Raw genomic sequence first — 6,477 nt, forward strand, 5'->3', positions numbered from 1 at the left:
CTTTTAGTATTCAACCCTATTTGCTGTATGTCCCTGGTAACTATGACAGATTCCTACTATCACGTTTCAGATTCGGAATCTTCCACAGACTGGTTAGTTTTCCTATAACAAATGATTGGACACACAAATTATTGCCCTGTCCTTGTGATGATGTTTCCCCTCAAAATACTATCCATGTTGTTTTATTTTGCAAATTTTATAGTTATATTAGGCACACAGTTTTATTGCCATTTTTGAGAGAGGTGGGTCATCGGCAATGTCGTTTGTTAGATATCCTACAGTTGGATAACCATCTTTGTGTTGCTACAATCATATTGTTTAAAAAAAAAAGTGATTTGCACTGGGAAAAGTATAATATAATGCACTTGATCAAGTCCTTGAATGGCTTGTATTAATAATTCTCGTGTTTAAGCCATTGAGTTATTGCTAAATTAATTGTTGTGACTTTTTTCCTTTTTAACGTGATGACTTTTAAATGTATGCTTTTATGGTTGTTTTTAACAATTGAATAAAGTTATATTTGATTTGATTTGACCACTGCAACTATCGCTAATGAGATGCAGAGTAGGCGTTCCCGTGCCAAAAGTCGCGATAACACCACTCCACAACATTCACAACAATCAGGCAGAACTGCGATAAGAACACAAAACATGCGATAAGGCGCATTAGGAGCAGGAAAATAACACCTTCTCTGACCTGGTGCAAAGTCCTACCACAGCCTGCACCACAGAAGGGAGCACAGCCCACAGCCACACCTGAGGAACAACAGATGCAACGGGGCAACTGAACATGCAGCCCGGAGGGCCGAAAGGGCAACAACACCCGCCACCACCACCCCCAGGACCCCCCTCCCCATCACCCCCCACAACCAAAGACATGCCACATCAGCTACACCTAAACATGTACAAAATAATCTGCTTGATGTCGCACAGTCACAACTGGTGACATGCATGTGTCGTCACAGAAATGGGCATTACACATTTACTTTCGAAGCAACAAATGAAACTTTATTAAAATGAACACTGAAAATAAATGAAGACACATGGCGGCTCCCCTCGGGACAATCCGTAGGTCACAGTCTGCCCAACAAAATTCATGATGAGAAGGTGTGTCCTGCGCACATCAAAGGACAGAGAGAGAGTGAAGGAGACAGAGAGGAAGAGAGGGGAAGAGAGAGATAAGAAGAGAGGGGGAGAGAGATATAGAGAGAGAAAGAAGAAGAGAGGGGGCAAGAGAGAGAGAGAAGAAGAAGATGGAGGAGAGAGAGAGAGAAGAAGAGAGGGGGAGAGAGAGAGAAGAAGAGGGGGGAGAGAGAGATGAAGAGAGGGGGGAGAGAGAGAGAGAGAGAGATAGAAGAAGAGAGGGGGAGAGAGAGAAGAAGAAAGGGGGAGAGAGAGAAGAAGAAAGGGGAAGAGAGAGAGAGAGAGAGAAGAAGAGAGGGTGAGAGAGAGAGAGAAGAAGAGAGAAGAAGAAAGGGGGAGAGAGAGAGCGAGAGAAGAGAGGGGAGAGAGAGAGAGAGAGAGAGAGTGCCGCCCCTGCACACCCAGGCCACACTGCTCACCTGCTGCCACCGGTGTGTCTCCAACCACTTGCCGGTATGTATAGCAGTATACCAGGTCACACATCTGAGACAGAGCCGTCATCTGAAACAGAGTCCAGATACATGATTGGCACAGTGCACACACTTGCACAAGACAACATCGCCTGCCCGCCCATGCACACCTAGGCCTCACTGCTCACCTTCCGCCACCTGCGTGTAGACAGGAGGTCCCACCACGTGCCTCTGCAAGCCACAAGCCCAGGGCCCGCACACATGGCACCCTCCACACCATGCAGCCATGCTCCACAGGCCACCAGGTCTCACGTTTGGTGCAGGGTCTTGTTTACTCCATGGCATAGGACATACCAGTGCACCCGGCATCATAGCAGGCTGCACACCTGCTCAGCCCAATCGGTGCCACTAACTCTGGGATCCCGGAAGCGACGCTACGTGGTGGTAGGCCTGCGCTGCCTGCTGGTTCTGGCCTACTCTGTGGTCCAGCAGGGCACACAAAACATGAGCTGTCTGGACCGCCGGGACAGGTCAACATCGCAGGCTGCACACACGCTCAGCAGCTTAAGGTGCCACTGACACCCAAAGTCACCGTCCCATGGCGGGGTGCCTGTCCCGGCCGCAATGCTCCGGGTGCTCCTACCCTGGGCGCAACAACTCATGGGCCCTTTATGATTGAGAACCGTGAATTGTCCGTCATCCAGTCACCACCACCAGAGGGGAATGTGATGTTGTTGGCCCCTTATGTTGGTGGAGTCACATGGCCTGTGACGCCTGTGCCGGATGGGTGTGGTGTGTGTGCAAACCTGCCCTCAGGGAGTGGCTGTGAAATGCTGACAACTAGACCAATGACATGCACACCACCTGTGAGTACGCCTGCGACGGGTAGCAATGAGGGGCCCCCTCGGAACGTAAGCGGAGTGGTCTGGCCTGCCATACACCGGACCAGCGCAGGGCTTGCAACAATGACTCGTGGGCTCTGGGTGTGGTTCAGTCCATGTTTGGACAAGGAAGTGACTGATGCGTGTGCTCCTGTTGTAGTGATCATGGGACCCGGTACACAATATGCAATGTAGCACCCTCTGACTGGCATCCCACAGGATGAGCATCATTGACGCAAGGGAAATCACTGTCCCTACATTCATCCACACATTTATACATGAATGATGAAAGACATAACACAGCAGTGTGTCACTGTATGATTATTGCACATCCAGTGCAGTTCTGCAGCTGGAGCGGTACAGGGCAATGCCGAGCACACTACACAATGTGGGCCCGTGGAGGGCCAGCCAGAGTCCATCCGGGGATTTCAAGTACTGCGGAAGACGAAGGGTACAGTCCGCAATCTGGTCGCCGTGTCATTGGTCATCAAACAGGATATGGCAGTCCATGTTGGTCTCCAAGATGAGTGCATCTGAGTGTATCAGGGGTCAGTAGAAGCTCATGAGGACATATGCGGCACCAAGCAGAAACAGGCGAGGTGGCGGAAATGAATGTTAGTCCCTCCTGATCATCTGTGGGTGTTGCAGTACCGGCTGAGGCACTGTGTGCCACTGACACATCATGTGCCGGAGTGGATACGTCTGCTGCACTGTGAGGCAATGGCACACCAGGGGGCGGAGATGTGGATGGTGTGGGGGCAGCAGCATTCATCAGCACCACACCTTGTGGCAGCAATGACATGATGATGATCTGCTGGGCATGGTAGATCCCAGCTACATTTCGCCTATGTGCAGCGGTGGCTGCCATCCTTTCCGCCTCCATCCGCACCATGTCCTCCATGAGCCTCCGCATGTGTGCCAGCTCACGGCTGGTATCGCTGGTGCCCCTCTGAGCAGACAGGTGTTCTTTTCTCCACATCAGGACTCCAGCGATGTCAGTCAGGGCTCGTTGGAGACCATGGAGCAGGTCTAGACAGCCATGGATGGTGTCCAGTTTGGTGGCTATGAGGTCGAACCCCACCCACACCTGGTTAACTGTCTCCCTCTGGGCCTCCAGCACACGGCGTTGGAAGGCCGTGTGTTGTTCCTGGGGGTCTTGGGAGACTGCCGGGACTGTGGGTGCCTCCTGCTGGGTGGTTTGGGTGGTGGGTGGGGTCACCTCGATGCAGCTGGTCAGCCCTGATCCTGGAGGTGAGTCGCGGATGATGTCAATGATGTCTAGGAGGGCTTTTGCGTCTATGCTGGGGTTGTCCTCCTCGTCATCAGTGAAGAGTAGCTGGGACTGCTCTGCAGGGGGTATTGATGGTGACCCTGCAATGTGATGGGGAGATGGTGTATTGCAATGTGTCCACATGTATGTAGCCGCATGATACATGTTGACATTCTGACAGCATGGCATTGTACATTGTGACAGTCTATAGATATGGGCGATGAGCCAGGGTCATTGAGAGTGTGCACTGTGCTCAGCTTGATTGTGCATGTGTGCCATTGTGGCCATCTCCAACCGTCCCCCCAGTACCTGGTGGTCACTCACCATGTTGCGGTTGTGTTGTGTCCTGTCGAGCAGAGTCCGATCCCCCGACTCTGGCCCCAGTATCCACACTGATGACTGTCAACACCAGCTCCTCCATGTCATCCAGCACGAGCTGTGGCACTGGGCCCCCACCTCCAGTCTGCATTGCTGCCTTCTGGTTGGCTGCGAGTTTCTTGTTGGTCTTCCGCTTGATGTCATTCCATCGCCTCTTGACCTCGTCCATTTTCCTCTTGTGCTCTCTGACGGCATTCATCTTGTCCACGATGTCCCGCCATATTCCAGTTTTGGTGCCCAATGACACGTTGGAGGTGACAAACAGTTGTTGATGGTGTTCCATCACCTCCGTGACTATGATCCTGTTCGCCTGCAGACTGAACTTCATCTTCCTCTTCTTCTTGTGCTTGCCTTTCCGTGTCCTTGAGGTCCCAGCCCGGTCGTCCGGGGTGCTTGTGGGGTTGCGCTCGTCCTCTGTGCCTGCTCCGGCTGCCTCCATGGTGCTTGGGTGTTGGTCAGTTTGCGTTTGAATGTTTTTTCTACTTTTATGGTGATTTTTCCCCCCTGCCAGGTGTGTATTGCAGGCCTAGCATTGCTTATCGCTGATTTCCTCATCGCGCTTTGGCCCATCGCAGGTTTTTTTGTGTTGTGGTTTGTATTTTTATCTCCATCGAGGTAGTTGTATCGAGGACATTGTCTGCGAATTCGGCAGACTATCGCATGGTACCGCCTTGTGAATGCCACGTTGACACCGGGTTATTTTCCCGCGATGGGCTGCGATGTTGAGAGTTGCATTAAGCTACTCTTGCGGTAGTTATCACACGTTCTTGTGAATATACCCCATAATCTTTAAGCAGAGATGAACGGGTTATAGTGTATGAGGGTGAAGTATTGAACTGAAATGTTTTTACACATCAGCCATTGTTTATGTTAGATTACCGGGGATGGACTTTGCGTAACCTAGTATTATAAATTAAATAATATGTTTTCATATTGATTTCTAACTTTTTTTAGAGCTTTAATTGATCTGTCTCCAATTACTATGGAAAACGTTAACACAATATATAACTTTTTAATCTCTTGTGCGCTAAGCTTTCTTTTTTTCCCCAATCACTCTGTGGAGCACCTCTAGTCCACTCATTTCAGTCGAATTATTCAAAGAAGCGTTCAGTTTAACTGTACTCCACTCCCTCTCTTACCACTCTCAAAATTACTCTAAATTCTCACTTACTTTTGTTTGAAAATAGTCACAACTAATTACTAATGAACTGAATCATGCACACATTATCTCTCCTTAAACCTTAATGTAAATATGTTAGAAATATATATTTACATAAACTGCATATGTCCTTGTGTGCCATAGCTCTATTTGTTTTTAAAGAAACAGCTAAAGTTTGGAGATGGAAAAAATACAAATGGCAAACTCATATATACACATACACATAATATGTTGTCAGTCTCGTTCTATAGAGGAAGGTAAAATCATAACAGTATCGATGAAATTAAGCATGTTTGAGAGAACCAACCTAACCTTGACAATCATGAGTGTCTACTTCTCTGAAAGGTTTCCATGGGTGCCGGCCACGGCAGCCTCGAATCCATTGCCAGAATGAGTGAATTTCAAAGGAAATATCCTGATGTTTCCCTGTTGCATTTTGAGGACTTCCCCGGTGTAGTAAATAGGTTCACCCTCACAAATGGGGTACCGTTTTTATCTGGAGTAGTTTGAAACACAGAGTAGTAGAGCATGTGTTATAAGTAATAGAATGTTTCTACATTTGTAGCTTCTAAATGTAAGCCAGTTTGCAAGAAGGAACACATTCAACAAAATGCCTTCTGACTAACATGGTATTATGGTTAAGCCCTAATACAGAGTTGTACAAACAATCCTTATTCATATGCTCATTATCAGGCATGTGTCCCCTGCCATGCTCTTGTTGTCAAGGGAGGTCCAAATATTTCAATGCTCTGAAAAAACCTTCAGTCCTTTAGTATTTTGCCATTACTGGGTTTGTTCTGAAACGCTTTCGTTCATTGGGTACATTTCTTATCTTGTATATTTAGGCTTTCTGTCTATGCTTTTATTTATGTTTGTTTCAAAAATCGAAAGCCTGCTTCTCTAATATGTTTTGGGCAAATCTTCACATTTTCTTTTATGGCATCTTCTTGTTCTCATTTTTTAAATATCCCTTGAAGCTGAAATCTTCCAATTTGTAGAAGACTAGGATCAACCCAAATGTGACATTTATTTACATGAAAAATATTATGTGTACGATGTTTGACCACTCATCTGCTTGTAGTTTTAACTGCTTTTCCATTTCACAATAATTTGTATTCAACATTGTAATATGAAGTTGATGGTTTTCGCGTACCACTCTTCAAACAGAAATGCCTCAGAAAAATATTGATGTAGGATAGAGTCATATTTTGAAATTAATTTCCACAATTAATTTGTT

This window comes from Triturus cristatus, chromosome 2_1 (assembly GCF_964204655.1).
Source record: "Triturus cristatus chromosome 2_1, aTriCri1.1, whole genome shotgun sequence".
NCBI classification, from domain to species: Eukaryota; Metazoa; Chordata; class Amphibia; order Caudata; family Salamandridae; genus Triturus; species Triturus cristatus.